Below are 18,537 nucleotides of genomic sequence, written 5' to 3'. Positions count from 1 at the left end.
TGGCTCTCCACTCTACCAGTTTATATTGTTGGGTCTCTACTGGCTCTCCACTCTACCAGTTTATATTGTTGGGTCTCTACTGGCTCTCCACTCTACCAGTTTATATTGCTGGGTCTCTACTGGCTCTCCACTCTACCAGTTTATATTGTTGGGTCTCTACTGGCTCTCCACTCTACCAGTTTATATTGCTGGGTCTCTACTGGTTTTCTACTCTACCAGTTTATATTGTTGGGTCTCTACTGGCTCTCCACTCTACCAGTTTATATTGTTGGGTCTCTACTGGCTCTCCACTCTACCAGTTTATATTGCTGGGTCTCTACTGGTTCTCCACTCTACCAGTTTATATTGTTGGGTGTCTACTGGCTCTCCACTCTACCAGTTTATATTGCTGGGTCTCTACTGGTTCTCCACTCTACCAGTTTCTATTGTTGGGTCTTTACTGTCTCTCTACTCTGCCAGTTTATATTGTTGGGTGTCTACTGACTCTCTACTCTGCCAGTTTATATTGTTGGGTCTCTACTGGCTCTCTACTCTACCAGTTTATATTGTTGGGTCTCTACTGTCTCTCTACTCTACCAGTATATATTGTTCGGTCTCTACTGGCTCTCCACTCTACCAGTATATATTGTTGGGTCTCTATAGACTCTCTACTCTACCAGTTTATATTGTTGGGTCTCTACTGGCTCTCTACTCTACCAGTATATATTGTTGGGTCTCTACAGACTCTCTACTCTACCAGTTTATATTGTTGGGTCTCTACTGGCTCTCCACTCTACCAGTTTATATTGTTGGGTCTCTACTGGCTCTCCACTCTACCAGTTTATATTGCTGGGTCTCTACTGGCTCTCCACTCTACCAGTTTATATTGCTGGGTCTCTACTGGTTCTCTACTCTACCAGTTTATATTGTTGGGTCTCTACTGGCTCTCCACTCTACCAGTTTATATTGTCGGGTCTCTACTGGCTCTCTACTCTACCAGTTTATATTGCTGGGTCTCTACTGGTTCTCCACTCTACCAGTTTATATTGTTGGGTCTCTACTGGCTCTCCACTCTACCAGTTTATATTGCTGGGTCTCTACTGGTTCTCCACTCTACCAGTTTATATTGTTGGGTCTCTACTGTCTCTCTACTCTACCAGTTTATATTGTTGGGTCTCTACTGTCTCTCTACTCTGCCAGTTTATATTGTTGGGTGTCTACTGACTCTCTACTCTGCCAGTTTATATTGTTGGGTTTCTACTGGCTCTCTACTCTACCAGTTTATATTGTTGGGTCTCTACTGTCTCTCTACTCTACCAGTATATATTGTTGGGTCTCTACTGGCTCTCCACTCTACCAGTATATATTGTTGGGTCTCTACAGACTCTCTACTCTACCAGTTTATATTGTTGGGTCTCTACTGGCTCTCTACTCTGCCAGTTTATATTGTTGGGTCTCTACTGGCTCTCCTCTCTACCAGTTTATATTGTTGGGTCTCTACTGGCTCTCTACTCTACCACTTTATATTGTTGGGTCTCTACTGGCTCTACTCTCTACCAGTTTATATTGTTGGGTCTCTACTGGCTCTCCTCTCTACCAGTTTATATTGTTGGGTCTCTACTGGCTCTCCACTATACCAGTTTATATTGTTGGGTCTCTACTGGCTCTCCACTCTACCAGTTTATATTGCTGGGTCTCTACTGGTTCTCCACTCTACCAGTTTATATTGTTGGGTCTCTACTGGCTCTCCACTCTACCAGTTTATATTGCTGGGTCTCTACTGGTTCTCCACTCTACCAGTTTATATTGTTGGGTCTCTACTGTCTCTCTACTCTACCAGTTTATATTGTTGGGTCTCTACTGTCTCTCTACTCTGCCAGTTTATATTGTTTGGTGTCTACTGACTCTCTACTCTGCCAGTTTATATTGTTGGGTCTCTACTGGCTCTCTACTCTACCAGTTTATATTGTTGGGTCTCTACTGTCTCTCTACTCTACCAGTATATATTGTTGGGTCTATACTGGCTCTCCACTCTACCAGTATATATTGTTGGGTCTCTACAGACTCTCTACTCTACCAGTTTATATTGTTGGGTCTCTACTGGCTCTCTACTCTGCCAGTTTATATTGTTGGGTCTCTACTGGCTCTCCTCTCTACCAGTTTATATTGTTGGGTCTCTACTGGCTCTCTACTCTACCAGTATATATTGTTGGGTCTCTACAGACTCTCTACTCTACCAGTTTATATTGTTGGGTCTCTACTGGCTCTCCACTCTACCAGTTTATATTGTTGGGTCTCTACTGGCTCTCCACTCTACCAGTTTATATTGCTGGGTCTCTACTGGCTCTCCACTCTACCAGTATATATTGCTGGGTCTCTACTGGTTCTCTACTCTACCAGTTTATATTGTTGGGTCTCTACTGGCTCTCCACTCTACCAGTATATATTGTTGGGTCTCTAGTGGCTCTCCACTCTACCAGTTTATATTGCTGGGTCTCTACTGACTCTCTACTCTGCCAGTTTATATTGTTGGGTCTCTACTGGCTCTCTACTCTACCAGTTTATATTGTTGGGTCTCTACTGTCTTTCCACTCTACCAGTATATATTGTTGGGTCTCTACAGACTCTCTACTCTACCAGTTTATATTGTTGGGTCTCTACTGGCTCTATACTCTACCAGTTTATATTGTTGGGTCTCTACAGACTCTCTACTCTACCAGTTAATATTGTTGGGTCTCTACTGGCTCTATACTCTGCCAGTTTATATTGTTGGGTGTCTACTGTCTCTCTACTCTACCAGTTTATATTGTTGGGTCTCTACTGGCTCTCTACTCTATCAGTTTATATTGTTGGGTCTCTACTGTCTCTCTACTCTACCAGTTTATATTGTTGGGTCTCTACTGGCTCTACTCTCTACCAGTTTATATTGTTGGGTCTCTACTGGCTCTATACTCTACCAGTTTATATTGTTCGGTCTCTACAGACTCTCTACTCTACCAGTTTATATTGTTGGGTCTCTACTGGCTCTCTACTCTGCCAGTTTATATTGTTGGGTCTCTACTGGCTCTCTACTCTACCAGTTTATATTGTTGGGTCTCTACTGGCTCTACTCTCTACCAGTTTATATTGTTGGGTCTCTACTGGCTCTCTACTCTACCAGTTTATATTGTTGGGTCTCTACTGGCTCTCTACTCTACCAGTATATATTGTTGGGTCTCTACAGACTCTCTACTCTACCAGTTTATATTGTTGGGTCTCTACTGGCTCTCCACTCTACCAGTTTATATTGTTGGGTCTCTACTGGCTCTCCACTCTACCAGTTTATATTGCTGGGTCTCTACTGGCTCTCCACTCTACCAGTTTATATTGCTGGGTCTCTACTGGTTCTCTACTCTACCAGTTTATATTGTTGGGTCTCTACTGGCTCTCCACTCTACCAGTTTATATTGTCGGGTCTCTACTGGCTCTCTACTCTACCAGTTTATATTGCTGGGTCTCTACTGGTTCTCCACTCTACCAGTTTATATTGTTGGGTCTCTACTGGCTCTCCACTCTACCAGTTTATATTGCTGGGTCTCTACTGGTTCTCCACTCTACCAGTTTATATTGTTGGGTCTCTACTGTCTCTCTACTCTACCAGTTTATATTGTTGGGTCTCTACTGTCTCTCTACTCTACCAGTTTATATTGTTGGGTCTCTACTGTCTCTCTACTCTGCCAGTTTATATTGTTGGGTGTCTACTGACTCTCTACTCTGCCAGTTTATATTGTTGGGTCTCTACTGGCTCTCTACTCTACCAGTTTATATTGTTGGGTCTCTACTGTCTCTCTACTCTACCAGTATATATTGTTGGGTCTATACTGGCTCTCCACTCTACCAGTATATATTGTTGGGTCTCTACAGACTCTCTACTCTACCAGTTTATATTGCTGGGTCTCTACTGGTTCTCTACTCTACCAGTTTATATTGTTGGGTCTCTACTGGCTCTCCACTCTACCAGTTTATATTGTCGGGTCTCTACTGGCTCTCTACTCTACCAGTTTATATTGCTGGGTCTCTACTGGTTCTCCACTCTACCAGTTTATATTGTTGGGTCTCTACTGGCTCTCCACTCTACCAGTTTATATTGCTGGGTCTCTACTGGTTCTCCACTCTACCAGTTTATATTGTTGGGTCTCTACTGTCTCTCTACTCTACCAGTTTATATTGTTGGGTCTCTACTGTCTCTCTACTCTGCCAGTTTATATTGTTGGGTGTCTACTGACTCTCTACTCTGCCAGTTTATATTGTTGGGTCTCTACTGGCTCTCTACTCTACCAGTTTATATTGTTGGGTCTCTACTGTCTCTCTACTCTACCAGTATATATTGTTGGGTCTCTACTGGCTCTCCACTCTACCAGTATATATTGTTGGGTCTCTACTGGCTCTCTACTCTGCCAGTTTATATTGTTGGGTCTCTACTGGCTCTCTACTCTACCAGTTTATATTGTTGGGTCTCTACTGGCTCTACTCTCTACCAGTTTATATTGTTGGGTCTCTACTGGCTCTCTACTCTACCAGTTTATATTGTTGGGTCTCTACTGGCTCTCTACTCTACCAGTATATATTGTTGGGTCTCTACAGACTCTCTACTCTACCAGTTTATATTGTTGGGTCTCTACTGGCTCTCCACTCTACCAGTTTATATTGTTGGGTCTCTACTGGCTCTACTCTCTACCAGTTTATATTGTTGGGTCTCTACTGGCTCTCTACTCTACCAGTTTATATTGTTGGGTCTCTACTGGCTCTCTACTCTACCAGTATATATTGTTGGGTCTCTACAGACTCTCTACTCTACCAGTTTATATTGTTGGGTCTCTACTGGCTCTCTACTCTACCAGTTTATATTGTTGGGTCTCTACTGGCTCTCTACTCTACCAGTATATATTGTTGGGTCTCTACAGACTCTCTACTCTACCAGTTTATATTGTTGGGTCTCTACTGGCTCTCCACTCTACCAGTTTATATTGCTGGGTCTCTACTGGCTCTCCACTCTACCAGTTTATATTGCTGGGTCTCTACTGGTTCTCTACTCTACCAGTTTATATTGTTGGGTCTCTACTGGCTCTCCACTCTACCAGTTTATATTGTCGGGTCTCTACTGGCTCTCTACTCTACCAGTTTATATTGCTGGGTCTCTACTGGTTCTCCACTCTACCAGTTTATATTGTTGGGTCTCTACTGGCTCTCCACTCTACCAGTTTATATTGCTGGGTCTCTACTGGTTCTCCACTCTACCAGTTTATATTGTTGGGTCTCTACTGTCTCTCTACTCTACCAGTTTATATTGTTGGGTCTCTACTGTCTCTCTACTCTGCCAGTTTATATTGTTGGGTGTCTACTGACTCTCTACTCTGCCAGTTTATATTGTTGGGTCTCTACTGGCTCTCTACTCTACCAGTTTATATTGTTGGGTCTCTACTGTCTCTCTACTCTACCAGTATATATTGTTGGGTCTCTACTGGCTCTCCACTCTACCAGTATATATTGTTGGGTCTCTACAGACTCTCTACTCTACCAGTTTATATTGTTGGGTCTCTACTGGCCCTCTACTCTGCCAGTTTATATTGTTGGGTCTCTACTGGCTCTCCTCTCTACCAGTTTATATTGTTGGGTCTCTACTGGCTCTCTACTCTACCACTTTATATTGTTGGGTCTCTACTGGCTCTACTCTCTACCAGTTTATATTGTTGGGTCTCTACTGGCTCTCCTCTCTACCAGTTTATATTGTTGGGTCTCTACTGGCTCTACACTATACCAGTTTATATTGTTGGGTCTCTACTGGCTCTCCACTCTACCAGTTTATATTGCTGGGTCTCTACTGGTTCTCCACTCTACCAGTTTATATTGTTGGGTATCCACTGGCTCTCCACTCTACCAGTTTATATTGCTGGGTCTCTACTGGTTCTCCACTCTACCAGTTTATATTGTTGGGTCTCTACTGTCTCTCTACTCTACCAGTTTATATTGTTGGGTCTCTACTGTCTCTCTACTCTGCCAGTTTATATTGTTGGGTGTCTACTGACTCTCTACTCTGCCAGTTTATATTGTTGGGTCTCTACTGGCTCTCTACTCTACCAGTTTATATTGTTGGGTCTCTACTGTCTCTCTACTCTACCAGTATATATTGTTGGGTCTATACTGGCTCTCCACTCTACCAGTATATATTGTTGGGTCTCTACAGACTCTCTACTCTACCAGTTTATATTGTTGGGTCTCTACTGGCTCTCTACTCTGCCAGTTTATATTGTTGGGTCTCTACTGGCTCTCCTCTCTACCAGTTTATATTGTTGGGTCTCTACTGGCTCTCTACTCTACCACTTTATATTGTTGGGTCTCTACTGGCTCTACTCTCTACCAGTTTATATTGTTGGGTCTCTACTGGCTCTCTACTCTACCAGTTTATATTGTTGGGTCTCTACTGGCTCTCTACTCTACCAGTATATATTGTTGGGTCTCTACAGACTCTCTACTCTACCAGTTTATATTGTTGGGTCTCTACTGGCTCTCCACTCTACCAGTTTATATTGTTGGGTCTCTACTGGCTCTACTCTCTACCAGTTTATATTGTTGGGTCTCTACTGGCTCTCTACTCTACCAGTTTATATTGTTGGGTCTCTACTGGCTCTCTACTCTACCAGTATATATTGTTGGGTCTCTACAGACTCTCTACTCTACCAGTTTATATTGTTGGGTCTCTACTGGCTCTCTACTCTACCAGTTTATATTGTTGGGTCTCTACTGGCTCTCTACTCTACCAGTATATATTGTTGGGTCTCTACAGACTCTCTACTCTACCAGTTTATATTGTTGGGTCTCTACTGGCTCTCCACTCTACCAGTTTATATTGTTGGGTCTCTACTGGCTCTCCACTCTACCAGTTTATATTGCTGGGTCTCTACTGGCTCTCCACTCTACCAGTTTATATTGCTGGGTCTCTACTGGTACTCTACTCTACCAGTTTATATTGTTGGGTCTCTACTGGCTCTCCACTCTACCAGTTTATATTGTCGGGTCTCTACTGGCTCTCTACTCTACCAGTTTATATTGCTGGGTCTCTACTGGTTCTCCACTCTACCAGTTTATATTGTTGGGTCTCTACTGGCTCTCCACTCTACCAGTTTATATTGCTGGGTCTCTACTGGTTCTCCACTCTACCAGTTTATATTGTTGGGTCTCTACTGTCTCTCTACTCTACCAGTTTATATTATTGGGTCTCTACTGTCTCTCTACTCTGCCAGTTTATATTGTTGGGTGTCTACTGACTCTCTACTCTGCCAGTTTATATTGTTGGGTCTCTACTGGCTCTCTACTCTACCAGTTTATATTGTTGGGTCTCTACTGTCTCTCTACTCTACCAGTATATATTGTTGGGTCTCTACTGGCTCTCCACTCTACCAGTATATATTGTTGGGTTTCTACAGACTCTCTACTCTACCAGTTTATATTGTTGGGTCTCTACTGGCCCTCTACTCTGCCAGTTTATATTGTTGGGTCTCTACTGGCTCTCCTCTCTACCAGTTTATATTGTTGGGTCTCTACTGGCTCTCTACTCTACCACTTTATATTGTTGGGTCTCTACTGGCTCTACTCTCTACCAGTTTATATTGTTGGGTCTCTACTGGCTCTCCTCTCTACCAGTTTATATTGTTGGGTCTCTACTGGCTCTCCACTATACCAGTTTATATTGTTGGGTCTCTACTGGCTCTCCACTCTACCAGTTTATATTGCTGGGTCTCTACTGGTTCTCCACTCTACCAGTTTATATTGTTGGGTCTCCACTGGCTCTCCACTCTACCAGTTTATATTGCTGGGTCTCTACTGGTTCTCCACTCTACCAGTTTATATTGTTGGGTCTCTACTGTCTCTCTACTCTACCAGTTTATATTGTTGGGTCTCTACTGTCTCTCTACTCTGCCAGTTTATATTGTTGGGTGTCTACTGACTCTCTACTCTGCCAGTTTATATTGTTGGGTCTCTACTGGCTCTCTACTCTACCAGTTTATATTGTTGGGTCTCTACTGTCTCTCTACTCTACCAGTATATATTGTTGGGTCTATACTGGCTCTCCACTCTACCAGTATATATTGTTGGGTCTCTACAGACTCTCTACTCTACCAGTTTATATTGTTGGGTCTCTACTGGCTCTCTACTCTGCCAGTTTATATTGTTGGGTCTCTACTGGCTCTCCTCTCTACCAGTTTATATTGTTGGGTCTCTACTGGCTCTCTACTCTACCACTTTATATTGTTGGGTCTCTACTGGCTCTACTATCTACCAGTTTATATTGTTGGGTCTCTACTGGCTCTCCTCTCTACCAGTTTATATTGTTGGGTCTCTACTGGCTCTCTACTCTACCAGTATATATTGCTGGGTCTCTACTGGTTCTCCACTCTACCAGTTTATATTGTTGGGTCTCTACTGGCTCTCCACTCTACCAGTTTATATTGCTGGGTCTCTACTGGTTCTCCACTCTACCAGTTTATATTGTTGGGTCTCTACTGTCTCTCTACTCTACCAGTTTATATTGTTGGGTCTCTACTGTCTCTCTACTCTGCCAGTTTATATTGTTGGGTGTCTACTGACTCTCTACTCTGCCAGTTTATATTGTTGGGTCTCTACTGGCTCTCTACTCTACCAGTTTATATTGTTGGGTCTCTACTGTCTCTCTACTCTACCAGTATATATTGTTGGGTCTATACTGGCTCTCCACTCTACCAGTATATATTGTTGGGTCTCTACAGACTCTCTACTCTACCAGTTTATATTGTTGGGTCTCTACTGGCTCTCTACTCTGCCAGTTTATATTGTTGGGTCTCTACTGGCTCTCCTCTCTACCAGTTTATATTGTTGGGTCTCTACTGGCTCTCTACTCTACCACTTTATATTGTTGGGTCTCTACTGGCTCTACTATCTACCAGTTTATATTGTTGGGTCTCTACTGGCACTCCTCTCTACCAGTTTATATTGTTGGGTCTCTACCGGCTCTCTACTCTACCAGTATATATTGTTGGGTCTCTACAGACTCTCTACTCTACCAGTTTATATTGTTGGGTCTCTACTGGCTCTCCACTCTACCAGTTTATATTGTTGGGTCTCTACTGGCTCTCCACTCTACCAGTTAATATTGCTGGGTCTCTACTGGCTCTCCACTCTACCAGTATATATTGCTGGGTCTCTACTGGTTCTCTACTCTACCAGTTTATATTGTTGGGTCTCTACTGGCTCTCCACTCTACCAGTTTATATTGTTGGTTATCTAGAGGCTCTCCACTCTACCAGTTTATATTGCTGGGTCTCTACTGACTCTCTACTCTGCCAGTTTATATTGTTGGGTCTCTACTGGCTCTCTACTCTACCAGTTTATATTGTTGGGTCTCTACTGTCTTTCCACTCTACCAGTATATATTGTTGGGTCTCTACAGACTCTCTACTCTACCAGTTTATATTGTTGGGTCTCTACTGGCTCTATACTCTACCAGTTTATATTGTTGGGTCTCTACAGACTCTCTACTCTACCAGTTAATATTGTTGGGTCTCTACTGGCTCTATACTCTGCCAGTTTATATTGTTGGGTGTCTACTGTCTCTCTACTCTACCAGTTTATATTGTTGGGTCTCTACTGGCTCTCTACTCTATCAGTTTATATTGTTGGGTCTCTACTGGCTCTATACTCTACCAGTTTATATTGTTCGGTCTCTACTGGCTCTCTACTCTGCCAGTTTATATTGTTGGGTCTCTACTGTCTCTCTACTCTACCAGTTTATATTGTTGGGTCTCTACTGGCTCTACTCTCTACCAGTTTATATTGTTGGGTCTCTACTGGCTCTATACTCTACCAGTTTATATTGTTCGGTCTCTACAGACTCTCTACTCTACCAGTTTATATTGTTGGGTCTCTACTGGCTCTCTACTCTGCCAGTTTATATTGTTGGGTCTCTACTGGCTCTCTACTCTACCAGTTTATATTGTTGGGTCTCTACTGGCTCTACTCTCTACCAGTTTATATTGTTGGGTCTCTACTGGCTCTCTACTCTACCAGTTTATATTGTTGGGTCTCTACTGGCTCTCTACTCTACCAGTATATATTGTTGGGTCTCTACAGACTCTCTACTCTACCAGTTTATATTGTTGGGTCTCTACTGGCTCTCCACTCTACCAGTTTATATTGTTGGGTCTCTACTGGCTCTCCACTCTACCAGTTTATATTGCTGGGTCTCTACTGGCTCTCCACTCTACCAGTTTATATTGCTGGGTCTCTACTGGTTCTCTACTCTACCAGTTTATATTGTTGGGTCTCTACTGGCTCTCCACTCTACCAGTTTATATTGTCGGGTCTCTACTGGCTCTCTACTCTACCAGTTTATATTGCTGGGTCTCTACTGGTTCTCCACTCTACCAGTTTATATTGTTGGGTCTCTACTGGCTCTCCACTCTACCAGTTTATATTGCTGGGTCTCTAATGGTTCTCCACTCTACCAGTTTATATTGTTGGGTCTCTACTGTCTCTCTACTCTACCAGTTTATATTGTTGGGTCTCTACTGTCTCTCTACTCTGCCAGTTTATATTGTTGGGTGTCTACTGACTCTCTACTCTGCCAGTTTATATTGTTGGGTCTCTACTGGCTCTCTACTCTACCAGTTTATATTGTTGGGTCTCTACTGTCTCTCTACTCTACCAGTATATATTGTTGGGTCTCTACTGGCTCTCCACTCTACCAGTATATATTGTTGGGTCTCTACAGACTCTCTACTCTACCAGTTTATATTGTTGGGTCTCTACTGGCTCTCTACTCTGCCAGTTTATATTGTTGGGTCTCTACTGGCTCTCCTCTCTACCAGTTTATATTGTTGGGTCTCTACTGGCTCTCTACTCTACCACTTTATATTGTTGGGTCTCTACTGGCTCTACTCTCTACCAGTTTATATTGTTGGGTCTCTACTGGCTCTCCTCTCTACCAGTTTATATTGTTGGGTCTCTACTGGCTCTCCACTATACCAGTTTATATTGTTGGGTCTCTACTGGCTCTCCACTCTACCAGTTTATATTGCTGGGTCTCTACTGGTTCTCCACTCTACCAGTTTATATTGTTGGGTCTCCACTGGCTCTCCACTCTACCAGTTTATATTGCTGGGTCTCTACTGGTTCTCCACTCTACCAGTTTATATTGTTGGGTCTCTACTGTCTCTCTACTCTACCAGTTTATATTGTTGGGTCTCTACTGTCTCTCTACTCTGCCAGTTTATATTGTTGGGTGTCTACTGACTCTCTACTCTGCCAGTTTATATTGTTGGGTCTCTACTGGCTCTCTACTCTACCAGTTTATATTGTTGGGTCTCTACTGTCTCTCTACTCTACCAGTATATATTGTTGGGTCTATACTGGCTCTCCACTCTACCAGTATATATTGTTGGGTCTCTACAGACTCTCTACTCTACCAGTTTATATTGTTGGGTCTCTACTGGCTCTCTACTCTGCCAGTTTATATTGTTGGGTCTCTACTGGCTCTCCTCTCTACCAGTTTATATTGTTGGGTCTCTACTGGCTCTCTACTCTACCACTTTATATTCTTGGGTCTCTACTGGCTCTACTATCTACCAGTTTATATTGTTGGGTCTCTACTGGCTCTCCTCTCTACCAGTTTATATTGTTGGGTCTCTACTGGCTCTCTACTCTACCAGTATATATTGTTGGGTCTCTACAGACTCTCTACTCTACCAGTTTATATTGTTGGGTCTCTACTGGCTCTCCACTCTACCAGTTTATATTGTTGGGTCTCTACTGGCTCTCCACTCTACCAGTTTATATTGTTGGGTCTCTACAGACTCTCTACTCTACCAGTTAATATTGTTGGGTCTCTACTGGCTCTATACTCTGCCAGTTTATATTGTTGGGTGTCTACTGACTCTCTACTCTACCAGTTTATATTGTTGGGTCTCTACTGGCTCTCTACTCTATCAGTTTATATTGTTGGGTCTCTACTGGCTCTATACTCTACCAGTTTATATTGTTCGGTCTCTACAGACTCTCTACTCTACCAGTTTATATTGTTGGGTCTCTACTGGCTCTCTACTCTGCCAGTTTATATTGTTGGGTCTCTACTGTCTCTCTACTCTACCAGTTTATATTGTTGGGTTTCTACTGTCTTTCCACTCTACCAGTATATATTGTTGGGTCTCTACAGACTCTCTACTCTACCAGTTTATATTGTTGGGTCTCTACTGGCTCTATACTCTACCAGTTTATATTGTTGGGTCTCTACAGACTCTCTACTCTACCAGCTAATATTGTTGGGTCTCTACTGGCTCTATACTCTGCCAGTTTATATTGTTGGGTGTCTACTGACTCTCTACTCTACCAGTTTATATTGTTGGGTCTCTACTGGCTCTCTACTCTATCAGTTTATATTGTTGGGTCTCTACTGGCTCTCTACTCTACCAGTTTATATTGTTCGGTCTCTACAGACTCTCTACTCTACCAGTTTATATTGTTGGGTCTCTACTGGCTCTCTACTCTACCAGTTTATATTGTTGGGTCTCTACTGGCTCTCCACTCTACCAGTTTATATTGTTGGGTCTCTACTGGCTCTCCACTCTACCAGTTTATATTGCTGGGTCTCTACTGGTTCTCCACTCTACCAGTTAATATTGCTGGGTCTCTACTGGTTCTCCACTCTACCAGTTTATATTGCTGGGTCTCTACTGGTTCTCCACTCTACCAGTTTATATTGTTGGGTCTCTACTGTCTCTCTACTCTACCAGTTTATATTGTTGGGTCTCTACTGTCTCTCTACTCTGCCAGTTTATATTGTTGGGTGTCTACTGACTCTCTACTCTGCCAGTTTATATTGTTGGGTCTCTACTGGCTCTCTACTCTACCAGTTTATATTGTTGGGTCTCTACTCTCTCTCTACTCTACCAGTATATATTGTTGGGTCTATACTGGCTCTCCACTCTACCAGTATATATTGTTGGGTCTCTACAGACTCTCTACTCTACCAGTTTATATTGTTGGGTCTCTACTGGCTCTATACTCTGCCATTTTATATTGTTGGGTCTCTACTGGCTCTCCTCTCTACCAGTTTATATTGTTGGGTCTCTACTGGCTCTCTACTCTACCACTTTATATTGTTGGGTCTCTACTGGCTCTACTCTCTACCAGTTTATATTGTTGGGTCTCTACTGGCTCTCCTCTCTACCAGTTTATATTGTTGGGTCTCTACTGGCTCTCTACTCTACCAGTATATATTGTTGGGTCTCTACAGACTCTCTACTCTACCAGTTTATATTGTTGGGTCTCTACTGGCTCTCCACTCTACCAGTTTATATTGTTGGGTCTCTACTGGCTCTCCACTCTACCAGTTTATATTGCTGGGTCTCTACTGGCTCTCCACTCTACCAGTATATATTGCTGGGTCTCTACTGGTTCTCTACTCTACCAGTTTATATTGTTGGGTCTCTACTGGCTCTCCACTCTACCAGTTTATATTGTTGGGTCTCTACTGGCTCTCCACTCTACCAGTTTATATTGCTGGGTCTCTACTGACTCTCTACTCTGCCAGTTTATATTGTTGGGTCTCTACTGGCTCTCTACTCTACCAGTTTATATTGTTGGGTCTCTACTGTCTTTCCACTCTACCAGTATATATTGTTGGGTCTCTACAGACTCTCTACTCTACCAGTTTATATTGTTGGGTCTCTACTGGCTCTATACTCTACCAGTTTATATTGTTGGGTCTCTACAGACTCTCTACTCTACCAGTTAATATTGTTGGGTCTCTACTGGCTCTATACTCTGCCAGTTTATATTGTTGGGTGTCTACTGACTCTCTACTCTACCAGTTTATATTGTTGGGTCTCTACTGGCTCTCTACTCTATCAGTTTATATTGTTGGGTCTCTACTGGCTCTATACTCTACCAGTTTATATTGTTCGGTCTCTACAGACTCTCTACTCTACCAGTTTATATTGTTGGGTCTCTACTGGCTCTCTACTCTGCCAGTTTATATTGTTGGGTCTCTACTGTCTCTCTACTCTACCAGTTTATATTGTTGGGTCTCTACTGTCTTTCCACTCTACCAGTATATATTGTTGGGTCTCTACAGACTCTCTACTCTACCAGTTTATATTGTTGGGTCTCTACTGGCTCTATACTCTACCAGTTTATATTGTTGGGTCTCTACAGACTCTCTACTCTACCAGTTAATATTGTTGGGTCTCTACTGGCTCTATACTCTGCCAGTTTATATTGTTGGGTGTCTACTGACTCTCTACTCTACCAGTTTATATTGTTGGGTCTCTACTGGCTCTCTACTCTATCAGTTTATATTGTTGGGTCTCTACTGGCTCTCTACTCTACCAGTTTATATTGTTCGGTCTCTACAGACTCTCTACTCTACCAGTTTATATTGTTGGGTCTCTACTGGCTCTCTACTCTACCAGTTTATATTGTTGGGTCTCTACTGGCTCTCTACTCTATCAGTTTATATTGTTGGGTCCCTACTGGCTCTGTCTGTCTGTCTGTCTGTCTGTCTGTCTGTCTGACACACACACACACACACACACACACACACACACACACACACACACACACACACACACACACACACACACACACACACACACACACACACACAGCCTTCTCCTTATTTCACCACACCAGCCAGATCCCTGACTGCTACAAAGCACTATGTTTCTGGATCTCTCTGCCTCCTCTTCAACCCAGAGAGAGATAATGGTTTGCAGGTCACATCTCCCCCATCTTTCAAATGGAGAAGAGTTCTCCTCTCCCCTGCTGTCCTTTTCTCTACTCTCCCCTTGCTCTGCTCTCCTATCCTCTCCCTTCCTCTGCTCTCCTCTCCTCTCCTTTCCTCTTCTCTCCTTTCCTCTCCTCTCCTTTCCTTTCCTCTCCATTCCTCTCCATTCCTCTCCTCTTCTTTCCTCTTCTCTCATTTCCTCTTTTCTCCCCTCCCTGCCTCTACTCTCCCCTCCCCTCTTCTCCTCCCCTCCCCTCCACTCCTCTCCCCCTCCCCTCTTCTCCTCCCCTACACTCCTCTCCCCCTCCCCTCCCCTCTTCTCCCCCCCTCCACTCCTCTCCCCCTTTCCTCTTCTCCTCCCCCCCACTCCTCTCCCCCTCCCCTCTTCTCCTCCCCTCCACTCCTCTCCCCCTCCCCTCTTCTCCTCCCCTCCACTCCTCTCCCCCTCCCCTCTTCTCCTCCCCTCCACTCCTCTCCCCCTTTCCTCTTCTCCTCCCCTCCACTCCTCTCCCCCTTTCCTCTTCTCCTCCCCTCCACTCCTCTCCCCCTCCCCTCTTCTCCTCCCCTCCACTCCTCTCCCCCTTTCCTCTTCTCGCCCCCTCCACTCCTCTCCCCCTTTCCTCTTCTCCTCCCCTCCCCTCCTCTCCCCCTCCCCTCTTCTCCTCCCCTCCACTCCTCTCCCCCTTTCCTCTTCTCCTCCCCTCCACTCCTCTCCCCCTTTCCTCTTCTCCCCCCCTCCACTCCTCTCCCCCTTTCCTCTTCTCCTCCCCTCCACTCCTCTCCCCCTTTCTTATCCTCCCCTCCACTCCTCTCCCCCTCCCCTCTTCTCCTCCCCTCCACTCCTCTCCCCCTCCCCTCCCCTCTTCTCCTCTTGCTCTGTTCCTGCCTGCCTTTAGCTTCCTTACACATGTATGGCCTTAGTTCAGTTCCAGATAGATCATTCTGTAAAGCCTCAAAGCCTTGTCGTTGTTCTGAAGCCCTGTTCTCCTCCTCAGGCAGACCTCTACAGCGCTGACACACTGATCTATTCTGCTCCTCAGACAGATCTCTACAGCGCTGACACACTGATCTATTCTGCTCCTCAGGCAGATCTCTACAGCGCTGACACACTGATCTATTCTCCTCCCCAGGCAGATCTCTACAGCGCTGACATACTGATCTATTCTCCTCCCCAGGCAGATCTCTACAGCGCTGACACACTGATCTATTCTGCTCCTCAGGCAGATCTCTACAGCGCTGACATACTGATCTATTCTCCTCCCCAGGCAGATCTCTACAGCGCTGACACACTGATCTATTCTCCTCCCCAGGCAGATCTCTACAGCGCTGACACACTGATCTATTCTCCTCCCCAGGCAGATCTCTACAGCGCTGACACACTGATCTATTCTGCTCCTCAGGCAGATCTCTACAGCGCTGACACACTGATCTATTCTCCTCCCCAGGCAGATCTCTACAGCGCTGACACACTGATCTATTGTCTTCCTCAGACAGATCTCTACAGCGCTGACACACTGATCTATTCTCCTCCTCAGGCAGATCTCTACAGCGCTGACAAACTGATCTATTCTCCTCCCCAGGCAGATCTCTACAGCGCTGACACACTGATCTATTCTCCTCCTCAGGCAGATCTCTACAGCGCTGACACACTGATCTATTCTCCTCCTCAGGCAGATCTCTACAGCGCTGACACACTGATCTATTCTCCTCCTCAGGCAGATCTCTACAGCGCTGACACACTGATCTATTCTCCTCCCCAGGCAGATCTCTACAGCGCTGACACAATGATCTATTCTCCTCCTCAGGCAGATCTCTACAGCGCTGACACACTGATCTATTCTCCTCCCCAGGCAGATCTCTACAGCGCTGACACACTGATCTATTCTCCTCCTCAGGCAGATCTGTACAGCGCTGACACACTGATCTATTCTCCTCCTCAGGCAGATCTCTACAGCGCTGACACACTGATCTATTCTCCTCCCCAGGCAGATCTCTACAGCGCTGACACACTGATCTATTCTCCTCCTCAGGCAGATCTCTACAGCGCTGACACACTGATCTATTCTCCTCCCCAGGCAGATCTCTACAGCGCTGACACACTGATCTATTCTCCTCCTCAGGCAGATCTCTACAGCGCTGACACACTGATCTATTCTCCTCCTCAGGCAGATCTCTACAGCGCTGACACACTGATCTATTCTCCTCCTCAGGCAGATCTCTACAGCGCTGACACACTGATCTATTCTCCTCCTCAGGCAGATCTCTACAGCGCTGACACACTGATCTATTCTCCTCCTCAGGCAGATCTCTACAGCGCTGACACACTGATCTATTCTCTTCCTCAGGCAGATCTCTACAGCGCTGACACACTGATCTATTCTCCTCCTCAGACAGATCTCTACAGCGCTGACACACTGATCTATTCTCCTCCCCAGGCAGATCTCTACAGCGCTGACACACTGATCTATTCTCCTCCTCAGGCAGATCTCTACAGCGCTGACACACTGATCTATTCTCCTCCTCAGACAGATCTCTACAGCGCTGACACACTGATCTATTCTCCTCCTCAGGCAGATCTCTACAGCGCTGACACACTGATCTATTCTCCTCCTCAGGCAGATCTCTACAGCGCTGACACACTGATCTATTCTCCTCCTCAGGCAGATCTCTACAGCGCTGACACACTGATCTATTCTCCTCCTCAGGCAGATCTCTACAGCGCTGACACACTGATCTATTCTCCTCCTCAGGCAGATCTCTACAGCGCTGACACACTGATCTATTCTCCTCCCCAGGCAGATCTCTACAGCGCTGACACACTGATCTATTCTCCTCCTCAGGCAGATCTCTACAGCGCTGACACACTGATCTATTCTCCTCCTCAGGCAGATCTCTACAGCGCTGACACACTGATCTATTCTCCTCCTCAGGCAGATCTCTACACCGCTGACATACTGATCTATTCTCCTCCTCAGGCAGATCTCTACAGCGCTGACACACTGATGTATTCTCCTCCCCAGGCAGATCTCTACAGCGCTGACACACTGATCTATTCTCCTCCTCAGGCAGATCTCTACAGCGCTGACACACTGATCTATTCTCCTCCTCAGGCAGATCTCTACAGCGCTGACACACTGATCTATTCTCCTCCTCAGGCAGATCTCTACAGCGCTGACACACTGATCTATTCTCCTCCTCAGGCAGATCTCTACAGCGCTGACACACTGATCTATTCTCTTCCTCAGGCAGATCTCTACAGCGCTGACACACTGATCTATTCTCCTCCTCAGACAGATCTCTACAGCGCTGACACACTGATCTATTCTCCTCCCCAGGCAGATCTCTACAGCGCTGACACACTGATCTATTCTCCTCCTCAGGCAGATCTCTACAGCGCTGACACACTGATCTATTCTCCTCCTCAGGCAGATCTCTACAGCGCTGACACACTGATCTATTCTCCTCCTCAGACAGATCTCTACAGCGCTGACACACTGATCTATTCTCCTCCCCAGGCAGATCTCTACAGCGCCGACACACTGATCTATTCTCCTCCTCAGGCAGATCTCTACAGCGCTGACACACTGATCTATTCTGCTCCTCAGGCAGATCTCTACAGCGCTGACACACTGATCTATTCTCCTCCTCAGGCAGATCTCTACAGCGCTGACACACTGATCTATTCTCCTCCCCAGGCAGATCTCTACAGCGCTGACACACTGATCTATTTTCCTCCTCAGGCAGATCTCTACAGCGCTGACATA

This window comes from Salvelinus fontinalis, unplaced genomic scaffold (assembly GCF_029448725.1).
Source record: "Salvelinus fontinalis isolate EN_2023a unplaced genomic scaffold, ASM2944872v1 scaffold_0019, whole genome shotgun sequence".
Lineage (NCBI taxonomy): Eukaryota > Metazoa > Chordata > Actinopteri > Salmoniformes > Salmonidae > Salvelinus > Salvelinus fontinalis.
The sequence above is the reverse complement of the archived record's forward strand: the minus strand, read 5'-3'. Positions refer to the sequence as shown.